The sequence below is a fragment of the Sinohyriopsis cumingii genome, chromosome 6 (assembly GCF_028554795.1).
Source record: "Sinohyriopsis cumingii isolate HCF-2022 chromosome 6, ASM2855479v2, whole genome shotgun sequence".
NCBI lineage: Eukaryota > Metazoa > Mollusca > Bivalvia > Unionida > Unionidae > Sinohyriopsis > Sinohyriopsis cumingii.
In genome coordinates, this window is record NC_142966.1 from 37,008,752 (window position 1) to 37,023,497 (window position 14,746).

General features: G+C 33.6%; 1 protein-coding gene and 1 long non-coding RNA gene across 2 annotated transcripts in view; one reads left to right on the plus strand and one right to left on the minus strand.

The window, feature by feature from the left end:
• Positions 1 to 1,990: 1,990 nt before the first annotated feature.
• Positions 1,991 to 6,500, minus strand: LOC149796721 (uncharacterized). The gene is made up of 3 exons (XR_016421450.1): positions 6,452 to 6,500; positions 4,283 to 4,531; positions 1,991 to 2,896 (listed from the first exon to the last, which is right to left on the minus strand). It is a non-coding gene; the product is annotated as an uncharacterized LOC149796721 (long non-coding RNA).
• A 5,585-nt stretch (positions 6,501 to 12,085) lies between these two features.
• The window catches only part of LOC149796722 (tryptophan 2,3-dioxygenase-like), a 32,781-nt gene continuing 30,120 nt past the window's right edge, over positions 12,086 to 14,746 (plus strand). Inside the window, exon 1 of the mRNA XM_089961368.1 lies at positions 12,086 to 12,134. The gene's annotated coding sequence lies outside the window, so the exon portion shown is untranslated. The remainder of the gene's footprint in view (positions 12,135 to 14,746) is intronic.

A 14,746-nucleotide genomic window follows, 5' to 3' on the forward strand; every position in this document is an offset into this window, starting at 1 on the left:
AGTATTGATTATCTCGATTGATTATTATCTTGATTGATTAAGCATTGATTATCTTGATTGATTGTTGATTATCTTGATTGATTATTGATTATATTGATTGATTAAGTATTGATTCTCTTTCTGTGCATCATAGGATACTTTAATGATTGAATAAAAATTCAGTATTGTTTCAAACGACAATTAAAGAAGCACAAACATTCGACAGCGGAAGAACAATGATGACTCACATTGAAAATATATATATTTTTAAACTATGTAATAGAAAGATGTTGAACTGATATGTTTATTAGCATCACGATATGATTTTTTTAGAATTGTGTGCAAACTTAAAAGACACTTGCAGAATTATGAATTAAATCCCCAAAATCATAAAGCTTATACTACAGGTCCGAAAGTATAGAATGTTCAGAATGAATTCCAGTAATATTGAACGTACTGATGCACCAAGAGTACTCAACGCCATGCTGTACGACAATTATATAATCCAGAATGTCTTTGAATAAGTTCTCAATAACCTCAAAGTAGTGTTTAAGTCCAAAGAGTCAAGGTCAACTATCTACTGCTAATGAATAATTTAAATAAATAGTTCTTCAAGAATTATATTTGAACATAACTACATCATCTGATTATATATTCCCAGAGAATAATATGAAACAGAAATTAATATTTATGTCGAAACCAAATGCCTATGAGTACCTTATTTCTAATGGAAAATACCATCAAATTTTTAATAATATTTGGCCTTGAACTTAGATTTTAGTAAAGACATTGCTTATCACTTAAAATCATGAAAACTATATAGCCAAAATATGACAATAATAAGGTAGGCAGCTAGTATACCCTCAATCACGGACAAACGTCAAGCACACAATACAAATTAAATGTACATTGTTATGACACCATGGTCTTAAACTACGTACCAGAAAAAAAGCGAAAAACAACAAGCTTTGTAAAATTCGAGAAATGTTGTTGTTGTTGTTGTGGGGTTTAACGCCATTTTTCAGCACACGATAGGCTATGCATGGCGGTCGGTATTAATGGTGGAGGAAGAACCCGGGAAAACCACGAGAAGAACCACCGACCCACGAGAAGCTACTGGCAAGCTTTCTCACATACCCACATTGGCCGAATCCTAGACTCGAACCAACGCAGACAGAGGTGAGATGGCAGTGATCCATAACGGAGAGCGCTTTAGACCACTCGGCCACTCGGGGCCCCAATTCGAGAAATAATTGATTTCCCTAGAAAAAAAAAGTGAAAATCTAAAAAGAATTTACAGTATTGTGAAATAAATCTTAAATAGTCTAAAAGTTATATCATAATTCCAAAAGTATAGAATATAGAATTCCAATATTATCCCGAATGAATTCTAATCTTGAAATTGTTGATGAGCAAACAGTCTGAAATACTGTTGATGTGCCAAAGGTCTTTATATATCACAATGATGGAATCTTAAATATCTCTAAATGATTTCACAATAATTCCAAAATAGTTATTTAGTCCGAAAGTATTACGGAGAACCGTGTAATTCCAGTGAATAATTGAAATAAATAAATTAAAAATTTAACATGAAGTAATAGATTGATTTCACTTCGGATGTGAAGATAAGAATATCGAATTACATTGTACCTCCCTCTCTTATATAAAAACCAAAGTCACAATATGAGTACTAGGATGACGGTCTAAATTAAATTTCTAGAACATTCTAAGTTGTCAACAATATCAGGTATGTTCCTAAAAGTTTAGTAAAGAACATTGCCGATACACCATGAATTAGCTGGTTGAAAACCCATGTCCTAAATTAAAATCCAGGCAAAATTGTTTACCTACAAATAATAATAATAATAATAATAATAATAATAATAATAATAATAATATAATCAGCAATCTGATACATAATTTAGCTATGTAATATGGTATTTACAAGAACAAAAAATATCATTCTAGCAGACGTTGTATGATAACATTTTATTGGGATGCATTAAAACCTAAGTATGTTCGGAAAGAAATGAGCCATAAATCTCCTATCTAACATAATTATGTTGAGCCCTTTTTGTCGAGAAGTAATCGTACGATATTTTGTGCCTCATTTCCTGTGTTATTCGGCAACTGACAGTTTTTACCACAAAACAACATTAAAATCTTAAGTACCCGCAATCTACGTGCTTGGGTTTTCATATTTGAATATGCCTTGAGTAAAAATATATAATATATTAAATCGATCCACTTTCTTGGTTTGTTTGTTTCAGGGATTGCAGTGTCTTTGGTTACATTTCAAATACTTTCTACCACTTTATTATCATCAGTTAAAAGGCAAATATCTTATTAAATTGAATCTATTGGACATCAGCAAAGGTAAGCCAGTCATATCACTCATACACAGACTGTTGAGACGACAGCAGTCCAGTAATTCGTTTTCTTCTGTCAATCCATCAACTGAATAAAAAAATAATTGTCTTTCTAGATGAAGATATTTTCCATGCCGTTGAAAGATCAACGATATTTGAAATCTTGGTTTCAAGTCTATGTTGAGGGTTTCGTAAAATATTTGTATATATAATCAAAAGGCAAAAGCCTTTGAAGTCAGAATTGTTGTAGTTGGACTGCAAGCTTGAGAAAGGTTCTGTTTCCTAATCTATATTTTCCATCTCCTTTTCCTGCTACTGAAGGTATGTCAAGGTCGTTTGAAATGTAGGTCAGGTTTCATCAACATTTCTTCCGTACATTCGAAAGGTCCAAACCTTGCAAATCAATCATTTCATAAATGAACCAAGCAAGTTTTAAGCATTGCTTATTCACTTTCATGCGAGCCAACTCTCGTTCTTTTCACTTCGAAGTCTTTAAGAATATTTGCTTGATCAGAGGCACCAAATCCTTCATATGATTTTCGTCATTACTGAATAATAAAATTATAAATACAGATTGGTTATCAAGACTCTTTTCCACCCATCCAAGTTCCGCAGAAAATGATAAAGGTCATTTGCATTAGTGAAGCTTTAAATTAAAGTTCTGAATCTCTCTCATCATTAGTTTTAAGTCGTCTAGAGAATTAATATCTAAATTTGACTGGAAATTCCGTATGCAATATAGTTTGTTAAATCAACGAAAGTTTACCTACCCTGTTGTTCTAGATGCAATTTCACGAAAACAAAAAATATTATTTAGGTCTAAATTGTTTATTTGATCGTTGCAACCAGAACTATTTGAAGTGGATTAATACAAAGGAAGTAAATTCACAAGACTTAAATCATGTGCATGAAAATGTAGCATACATAATAAATATTCGCCTACTCACATCTCTACATCATATTGCGAATTTCTAGCAGCATATAAATAAAAAAACATGATGGTCAACATAACATAGTAATCAAAGGAGTACCTAAACTTTCACTAGCTGTACGGATAGGTATTGTGCTGCATTTATACGTACAGTTCACATGTACGTACAGTTCACATATACGTACAGTTCACAAATGTTTATGGACACCATAGGAAAAAAAATCAGATTTTTCAAGACTCTAAAATAGTCCATAATTTACATACTATCCACTAAGTTTAAAGGAAGTTACGTATATAATCTGCTTGATATGCAATATGCCAAATATACTTAATATTGTAGATAGATAGATAGATAGATAGATAGATAGATAGATAGATAGATAGATAGAAGTCTATGCATCCCAGCCCCAAATTTATATTTGCCTTTTTCATGTCAAACGGTCGTTTTTTACACTATGTGATGATCACTGTGCAGCCACAAGCACTTTTCCAATGTGACGATTTTACTAAATATGTTGTACTAAACAGCATTATGCAATTCAAAATATTTGCCATCCTCGCCATTTTTGAGATGTTCTACATGCATTGGACCCACATACCTACTGCTACGGTTGCATGGCATTGCATCCTAGCCGACTATTGGTATTTCACTATCTGCATACTGCAGAGTAGATATGGGAGGTGTACGTGCCTCACATCAGTTTCAAGAACAACACAAAAGCAAAACACCTAGTTCGCAAATATATCGATATCCTTAATTAGTAAACAATAATAAATGAAAACGTCACATTATTCCTTAAGTACAGAAATTGTACAGGGTCAAATTACAAATCTATTCCCCAACATAGCTTTCATCAAGAAATGTTTCTCCATTACTCCACGCATAATGGCCGAGTGGTCTGAAATGTTCGCCGTACCGGAGCACTGCCATCTCACCTCTGTCAAAGGGCGCCCGCAACATAGGTGATAAGGTCACGTGACCCCCCCCCCTTGGAAAACTTACCGCAAATAAAATTTCCCACGTTTACGCACGGAACTACGCAACTAACTCTCCCGGCCGTGACTGTCTGCCTCGTCCCCTGCAAAAAATTCTGCGGGCACCCATGCCTCTGTCTGCGTTGCTTTGAGTCTCAGGTTCGGCTAATGTGGCTACGTGAAAAAGCTTGCCAGTAGCTTCTTGTGGATCGGTGGTTCTTTCCGGGGTTTTCCTGTGTTTCTTCTTCCACCATTTATACTGACCACCATGTATAGCCTATCAATTGCATAAAATAAATGGCGTTAAACCCTACAACAACAACAACTGTTTGTATCGTATCACATGCATACATACATACATACATATATACATACATACATACATACATACATACATACATACGTACGTACGTACGTACATACATACATACATGCATGCATGCATGCATGCATGCAGACAGACAGACAGACAGACAGACACACAGTCATGCACGCACGCACGTGCGTGACGCATGCACTCACGCACATAGATACATACATACATACATACATACATACATACATACATACATACATGCATACAATACACTTAATCTTTCTTCTGCTTTGTAAACTCCTTTCTGTTGTGAATCATATATTTATTTTTTGGGTACTTATTCATGTCCGGTCCTAATTATGTGAAAACGTTATATTGTTGGCGAAAACGAAAGTAATAAGATGGTATAACTAGTATTAATAAGATAGTATTGCTAACATTAATTCTCGAACTGTCGAAATGTATGTAATACTAAATGTTTAGAACAAATGAGAATACGTTAATGACAAAGATGATGGTGGCGATTACTCTCATCATCGTCATCGTCATCATCACCATCATTATCATCATCATTATTATTATTATTAATTATTATTATTATTATTATTATTATCATTATTATTATTATTATTATTATTATTATTATTATTATTATTATTATTATATCTACGTGAGTTTAGATGGGCAAATTCGTAACCATTTGGGGTTCTATGTCTAAGGAGATTCATCTATGAGACAACTATATATATATATATATATATATATATATATATATATATATATATATATATATATATATATATATATATATATATATATATATATATATATATATATAAAAACACAGGAACAATATATCTCACAGTATGTTAATATCAGTAGGTTACGTTATTCCAGTCAATTTCCGAGTATTATCAATTATCAATAGTCTAAAAGTAGGTTTTCATTATATGTAAAATATTTGTATTTGCAAGTTTTATTACCATTTAGCGAGCCAAGTTCATGTTTTCAATAGATGCGTGTTACCAATGTTTAACATTTAATTGTACATTATTGCATTCTCATTCTACGTGTAACAAATAGGATACACACTGTTGTGCAAAGTTAAGGTAGGACCACTGTTGATTCGGTTTCGGTTTCGTCTAATTTAAATCTCATCTGATAATATTTTTTCTTATCTTGAGTAGCAAACATTAGATATTGTTGTTGGTGTTGTTTCTTGTTTATAAATGAATTTTTTAAAACTAAATAAATACCAGCTTCTAAAATCAGACCAAAATACCAGACATCAACATAAGTATTATCACATCATTGCATATTTTTATTCAATAGGGATCACGTACAAGTGGATTCCGTATATTTTATTTTCTTTCTCTCTGGTGTTGTCGTAGTCTCAGCATATATATATATATATATATATATATATATATATATATATATATATATATATATATATATATAATGAAGAAAGATAAACAACAGTATATAATTACTATATAGAAACAATATACTGTACGAACACTCTTCATCAGGACACAGCCAGGCCTTATATGTCTTCTTGTGGCCGTTATATTTTCCGTTTTAGCTCATACATTTATTTGTACGATCTCATTCATTTCCGCAACTTTTTCTGGGAAATGCTGTTCTTCTTAGGGAAAGGGAAAGTATTGCATTGATTTACCTCGTTCTGAATCTCAAATTGTTTAACTCAGAACAATAAACGTTTGCGGCACAGGAGAAAAAAAAATGGCGATGATTATGATTGGTATTATTGTGGTTATGATTATTATTCTGATTATTATTATTTTATATTAGAAACATAAATGCGTGTACTTAGCTGCAACCTGGACATAGAGTGACCGAGTACTTTAAAGCGCTCACCTTTACCGATCACTGCCGTCTCATGTCCGCGTGAGTTCAAGTCTACGGCTCGGCCAATGTTGGTATGTGAGAAAGCTGCCTGTAGCTTCCTGTGGGTCGCTGGTTTTTGCTGGGATTTTCCCTGGTTCTTCCTCCACTATTTATATTGGCCGCCATGTATTGCCTATCTTGAGCTAAAACTTGACATTAAACCCACCACCACCACCAACAACAACAACAACAACAACTATCCTACGTGTTTGGGTACATGCAAATGCACGAGCTTGCCATTTGAATCACTAAATACCTGCGATATAATGTATCCTACGTCAAACGGATGCACTATAAGAATTAAAGCATATTTCGCTTTCTTTCTTGTTACGACCGAAATTGTATTTTTCATATCATCTACAGATGATCTCTTGCATTTACTTGTTTTGAGTCAACAATAATAGACACACACATATTCTCTCTCTCTCTCTCTCTCTCTCTCTCTCTCTCTCTCTCTCTCTCTCAACCTGTTATAACCTACTTTTTTCATGGACCCATTAATCATTATCTATTGCAGACTCTTGAGTTTGGTTGCCAACAACAAACTTCTGTTATCTGAATAAAACTGATATATTAGCGGTTCTTTAACATTTTAGTTTGGTTGAAGCTTTTCTTATGAATAATGTTTTGCGAAACTTGCCAAAATATTATTAGGGTTTACATATTTACTTTATTATCATTAAAATTAGTGAATATTTACTATTTCTAAACCCGATTGACTTCCCGCTAACACACAACGTTGCTGTAAGGTTGTATTTTGGTTACGTGGTGATATAACGTTCTAGTAACGTTGCTAAAACATTACATATGAACATGACTTTAATAGTCCTATGGTTTCAAAAATATAAAAATTACAAATGGAACTTACGTGCATTGATTATAACAGCATGTGCAACAAATGTTATCATTTTTTAAAAATAATATGTAACGTTTATACAATGGTGTGCCAGTGTTGTTTAAAAAGTTGTACTATCAGGAAGAACAATCAAAGTTTCGTAGTTTAAATGTTTATTTGATAAAGAAATAACTGACTGAAAGTTACAATTTGTATGGGGAAATATTTTATTCGTTAGCTTTTATGATTACATGTATAACGAATGATCACTGAAGTTTCAATTTTGTACGAATATAAGAACCGAAATTCGTTGCACTTCTTGTACCGGCAGAATGACATTTGTGTCTGAGACGATGACTCATCTGATAATTTCAAGAGTCCATTTATGTAAATTAATTAATTAATTAATTAATTAATTAATTAATTAATTAATCTATAATTCGCATATTTAGTTGCAGAAAGTAATTCTGCAATTGTGGTACAGACATTCTTTGTTGTCTGATTGTTTCATTATATCTGTTGACGCGTTCATGCATATTTTTACACTACGCCACGTGACGGTGCCATTTCCAAGCCAAAAAAGAAATGTGGTCAATCTGGCAACATTCTCAATCCATACATAAAATGACAGACTTTTTGGCGTATTTCTGTGACCTTTATCAGACTTGTATGAAATACATTAAGTTGATAAAGTGGATGGCGGGGGTGGGGGTGGAGGTATGTAAGGGTTTTCAAGATAAAAGTGCGGATGGGATGAGTTTACGTAATAAAATTCTTCGAGTTAAGGTTTTTTTTTAATCGCGCATGATCTTAGATCAATATTTATCATTCTTGAAAAATATTTTTCAAAATTTCAAATAAATTACAACCGAAATTTAAGGAAATTTATGTTGACATAGATGTGTACATGCTGACATGCATAGATGTAAAATAGTAAATGCACATTAAAAGGTAATTAAATTTTGATAGCTACAGACGTGAATGGCCATATAATCTTGATATTATTCCTTTCTAGTTTTATTATGATGGTGTTAGTTGGGAATAATTTACTACTGTTTCAGAGAAAAGTACGTACACGAGGATTTTGTGAGCAATGAGAATGGTGCACACGAATAACATATGTCATCAACTACACATTTACTAAGCAATGACATGGATAATCTGGACCGGAAAGAATTTTTTTGGGGTGCGGTTGGGCGAGGATCAAAATGTGTGATTGGGGGATACACGCAAATTTCTATGGAGTTTCGTGGAATCTTCAACCAAATGTACATACATTTGTGCGTTATTTGTACATGCCCTATCTTTATTTCTTTGTTAAATTTCTTTTATATTCTGAATTGATTATTGTGTGCATAGTATTGTTCATGAAAAATAAAACGTTGACGATGCAGAATGATAATAATAAATAGCAATAAGCTTAAATACATATTGAAGTTGAGTTAAAATTGACCTTCTTCCAAATTATTTTTAGTTTTTACAATATTCTAAGTTGTAAGGGAAAAAACTATGGATAAATACAAGAACTATATATTGGATTTTTCAGTTTGACCATGCAAATTAGTTAATGCGCAACATAATTTACAAATTTCCAAATTTACAAGTACCGTTTACTTCATTTACACAGATTTTCTGGAATTATGCTCTTATTTCATAAATATTGGATTTTGACTTTGTATTTTGGTTCATTGTATTTGCAAAAGTGGATGCATTTCTAAACTACATATAAAATTATGCCTATCTTTGTGCCAGGGTCTAAATAAATGTTAGTACTGACGACTACAATTCTTATTCGTCTTCTTCTCCTTCTACGATAAATTTTTGTTTAAGTGAATGATCTGCACAAATAAAATCTACTTTTTTGCAAATTGATTTCATCCTCCACTTGCTTGAATTGAAAAGGGTGTGCAAAAGTTAACATGTAACCCTGCTTAATAATATTAAAAGAAACATAAATACACCAAAGGAAGTTTCATTACTCTAGTCAACTTGACTTCTACTTATGAAAGCAGTGATGAGGTGACATGACTTTGTTCAAGCATTATTTTTTTTCTTCTTTTTTTTTTTTTTTTGAAGGAGCCTAAGCAGAACAAGACACAGACGGACTTTACTTAGGTGGATACAGATTATGATTTTTACTCTTAATAAAATCTGGAAAATCAACATAAAAATACAGTGATGGTCACATATTGTGAATTGTTTACTTTATTCATACCCAGTTGTCTCTTCTTAATTCAGTGTTTTTACTACTGAACCTTTTCAGATTCTTATTCACTTTATCTTACAATCTGAAGAAAAAAAATTATGTACAGTTCAGAGTGCATTTTTATATGTTCGACTTTGAACTAATTTGCATGAGTTATCGCGCATCACTGCCTTTCAAGTGCGAAAATTTGTACCGTGTCAGCGAGATTTGTGCACTTACGTGCCATGTGTTCATAAATCTACTTCTGTTACGGTCAAATAACTGTGATATTTAGTGCGTCCCAAATGAAAATGGTGCAGACCTGACATTAAACTATAGTGGGAATGGCAGCCTTCATGAAAGTCATGCTATCTCTGCTTGCTGGATGGTAATGTCAACATGTTTGTAATGGTTAATTGAAGTTTTGGACTTTCTTGATAGCAGTGGGCCATATGGGTTTCACGAGCACAATCGGCTTTCATTCTTCAATTTTTAATATAAATTTTGAATGTTGTCATAATATTGTGAGAATGTCATTTTGTGACGTTAAACAACAACGTTGTAGCAACATTCCAGCAAGTTCAACAAACCAAGCTGCCACAACGTTATATGACAACATTGTCACAACCTTAGTGCAACGATGCTGCAACGTTGTTGCAACGTCGAACTGTTTGCTAGGAGCTGTACTTTTCCCTCATAAAGACGAGGGGGAATATTTTATCATGTTGATTGGAGGCATGAACGGGTGGCCGAGGTCTAAGGTAGCCGATAAGGCAAAACGCTCATTTCGTCATAGTCAAGGGCTGTATGACACTTGCTATTTACGCTTGTATCAACAATATCTGTGGATAACAACATCATGAGCAGATGTTTGATTTTTTCCGTTAAAGAACTCGATGTTAATAATAACTGTGGTCAAGATAGATCATTGAAATATATTATCCGATTCGTGTATTATCTTCTGGGACAAGCTGGCTCTGTCGTTTGCCAACCAAATGTAGTATCTAGGTTAGGATTTTGAATCCTGACCCGATTAAGCTACGTATTATGCCGGTGATTTTGCTCTAGACGATGTCTTTCATTCCATTTTCTGGACACCATCAGTCTTTCTTGTGCTGATGTTCCGTGTCTGGCCTGATCCACAATGTAAGTATTTTAAGATTTATACCCATTCGGAGGAAAGTATCACCAGCTAATATTCAGCAGTCAAAAAGACAATTTTTTTAAATTAAACTTTCTATTGCCTGCTCCAGCAAAGACATGATCGTGTCATTTACCTAATTCAAAACAGACTGCTTAAAGGACCAAATTAATAGCCTAATTAATAGTCGCTTTATCAGTTGGAGATAGCTTTTATACTTAGTCACTCGAATATATAAATATTACCCGTATATAGTCAGGCGTTTCCCAATGTCTCTTTTAATTGTATTTTAAATGTAATCCGATCGGGAACGATGCAAGCTACCGTAACCGCTGATGCAAATCACACCCATTTATATAGTCAATACTTGAAAAGTTATTTATTGCAGCAAGAACTTGCTGAGTTGATGCCCGAATTTGTTTGCTTGTGAATATTTCGCCCTCCAGAAAAGGTAACGCCATCATATAGATCTTCAACCTGTAGAGACAAGCATTTTAATTTATTCTGACACTTACTATATTTACAGTATTAGTTCCTCTCCAGGAAAGGTGATGTCTCCAGGAAAGGTGATATCTGTCCCAACAGTAAATTAGGAGCAAAAGACTGTTCTTTGGTTAATAGCCTCCAACATGGGATTGAGAAGGCGAAGTATCCAAAGTCACTTCCGTCTAAAATAGAAGATCAATCCGAACTATGTGGGTGTGGGTAGCAGGGCAAATAGCAGAATTTCCACATCTTTCCCAAACCATACATACATTTGTGCATTCAGTCATTATTCTCTCTCTCTCTCTCTCTCTCTCTCTCTCTCTCTCACCTTTTCACATATAGTGCAAGATATATAAATAAGTTCTTGCAGATGTGCAGAACATAACTGTAATATTTACTTCGAACTGCGGTACATTAGACCATTACATATACGGCTAGGCATCGAGAATCACGCCTTTCTCTCCGCCGTCTCGAAATGCTCTTGTATTAGATATTAGAACCCGATCTCACCCGCAAAGCCGAAAAAGGAATGCAATACATTTTTATATCGTATACGGAATTATTTATGTTAAACAGATTTTATAGAATATGTGCCCAAAATGCCACTTAATATTGTCCCAATACCTTTTCTAAAGCAATATTTTTGTTAATATTCGGTCATTTCACTGCCTTTACGCACAATATCCTAAAAACTAATATATTTTATAGCATGCATCATTTAGATATTTCTGAGAATAGCTCTGCGCGCTCATTCGTCATGATATCTTCTTATTCCAGGTAAAAGACGATTTCTGAGCATTACATGTAGTCTAAAAATATTTCTCGATCATATTTAAGATACTATTGTTTGAAAAGAAAGTAGGGACTCCTGGAAATTTCGGTGTGTTCACGTGACCGAAAGAAATGCTGGGGGCCCCATTTAGATAACATTCTGAAACTCGTATTTCTTTCATTTGCAACAGTAGGGAGTGAGGATAAAGTCACGAAGAGTTCGAACTAAAGTCAGGTAGTATTTTTCAATATCCGCATGTTATGAATATTTCCTATTTTATTTTTTAAATGTCCTTGTTTTAATATTTTCTTCCCAAAACGAAAATAATAATTTGAGAAAGGATATTTCTAGCAGAAAGGAGAAGACACGTTTGTTCTGTTATTTTTATTTTTATTTTGTCTGATATAAATACATGCTAAGCATTACCTGACAATGTATTGCTTCTTTCTTACCTGAAAAATCACACATCCGATTAGTTTTTCTTTGTTGTTAAAATTATATATTTAGCAGCTTTCTATGTTATTTTAGTTGTTGATTTTGTTTGCTTTGGTTAGCTTTTATAATAAAACAAACCTTTATTACATCACTTCGTTGTTTATTTTCGTGCATTATCAATCTAGTGGATAGTAAATCTAATTATTTGTTTATCACGCCCTGAAACATCTCTCGCGTTGTAACTGAATCAACATTTATGCACATGTCTGTAAATTGGACATAATTTGATCTATCTAAATTTTATTTCCATCTTCCATTACATATTTGTTTTTACAATATTTTTTCTTGTCCTGAAAAAAAAAATCGGTCTGAATTGTAACATAATGTCTTCGGCATAATCATTCAACCCTTCTTTCCAAGTGTCGAATCCGTGTTTGTTCCAGTCAGGTATATCTTTTCAGTCGAAATTATGATGATGTTTCCAATTAGCTTTAAACACTTCTTGGTAAATATAAAGAACAGATAAGTACGAAGAAATGTCTTCCTCACACAAAGGTACAGGAGTCGCAGTCATCTCTATTCTTAGCACTTTGACACAATTAGTTTTCATGTACAAATAAGGTATTGGTAGTACTATAGTGAATTAGACTTTTACATGCACGGAAAGGCTTTGAAAATCTGTCCATACTTTGCCCTGGTCTCCAAATATTATGGCATTTGATATGAGCACCCACTTTACACCCAAGCGGAATAAGACATGCACTTATTTTTATACTGTTTAGGAAGTTTCGCCCGTGATCGAAAATATTTTCATTAATATTCGCTTCATTCACTGCCAGCATGTACAATTTCTTAAAGCGAGTATAACTTATAACAGATCTCATTTACATGTTTTTAGTAATAGCTCTGCGCGCTCATTTTGTAATTGTCATGGATTAAATGCTGTTTATATTTGAGGAGTCTGATAATAGGTCTAGATCATGTGTAATATGGTCTGATAATAGGTAATATGGTCTGATAATAGGTCTAGATCATGTGTAATATGGTCTGATAATAGGTCTAGATCATGTGTAATATGGTCTGATAATAGGTCTAGATCATGTGTAATATGGTCTGATAATAGGTAATATGGTCTGATAATAGGTCTAGATCATGTGTAATATGGTCTGATAATAGGTCTAGATCATGTCTAATATGGTCTGATAATAAGTCTAGATCATGTGTAATATGTCCTGATAATAGGTCTAGATTATGTGTAATATGGTCTGATAATAGGTCTAGATCATGTGTAATATGGTCTAATAATAGGTCTAGATCATGTGTAATATGGTCTGATATTAGGTCTAGATCATGTGTAATATGGTCTGATAATAGGTCTAGATCATGTGTAATATGTCCTGATAATAGGTCTAGATCATGTGTAATAATGTCGTTTCCAAACGAAAAGTAGCGACTCAAGGAAATTTCTGTGAACTTAAGTTCACTTTATCTCGTGACCGGAAATAAAGAAATGTTGGAGAGGCGTTGTAGATCACATTCTGAAACTCTATCATATCTCTTTCATTCGCAAGGGTAGTCAGTGAGGGTAAGGTCAGGAATTGGTAGATTTGTTTGAATATTTGCATGCTAAGAATGTTTCATTATTTGTTATATTTAATTTCTTTTGTTTTAATAGTTTCTTCCCAAAACGTGAATAATAATTTGAGGAAGTAGAAGACGCCCATTATCCTCTTATTATTATTATCATCTGTTATAAATCGTACCACCGCTCCGGTGGCATAGTGGTAAGAGCGTCCGCCTCGGATGCGGGAGGTCACGGGTTCGAACCCCAGCCGAGTCATACCAAAGACTTTAAAAAATGGTACTAACAGCTCAGCTGCCTCGCTAGGCGCTCAGCATTAAGAGGTTAGTGTTAGGACTGGTCGGCCTGGTGTCAGAATAATGTGACTGGGTGGAACATCATGATACATGTCTGCGGCATGATGCCCCAGTGACATAAACTGCCACACTGCAGACATCGTACCGATATTACTGAAACATTGTTACAGCTACGTTAAAAGTCTAAATCAAACACATAAATCGTGCCTGGTAAGCATTACTTGTTAATTTATAGCTTCTTTCGTACATGAAGAATCACACATTACATTTCTTTGGTTGTTGTTAAAATTATATTTTAAATAAATATATCACAGCATTGTATGTTTTATTTTTAAGTTTTTTTTTCTTTGTTTTTGGCTTAGCCTTTATAACAAAATAAACTTGTATTATGTCACATGGTTCTGTGTTGCGTTCAATAACGACGGAAGTTTTCCTCACGCAGCTCAAGTCGCATGCATCTCCATTCTCAGCACTTTTAACAGTGAGTCTTTCGTGTACAAATAAGGATTTGGTATGTTGGTAGTACTGTAGGA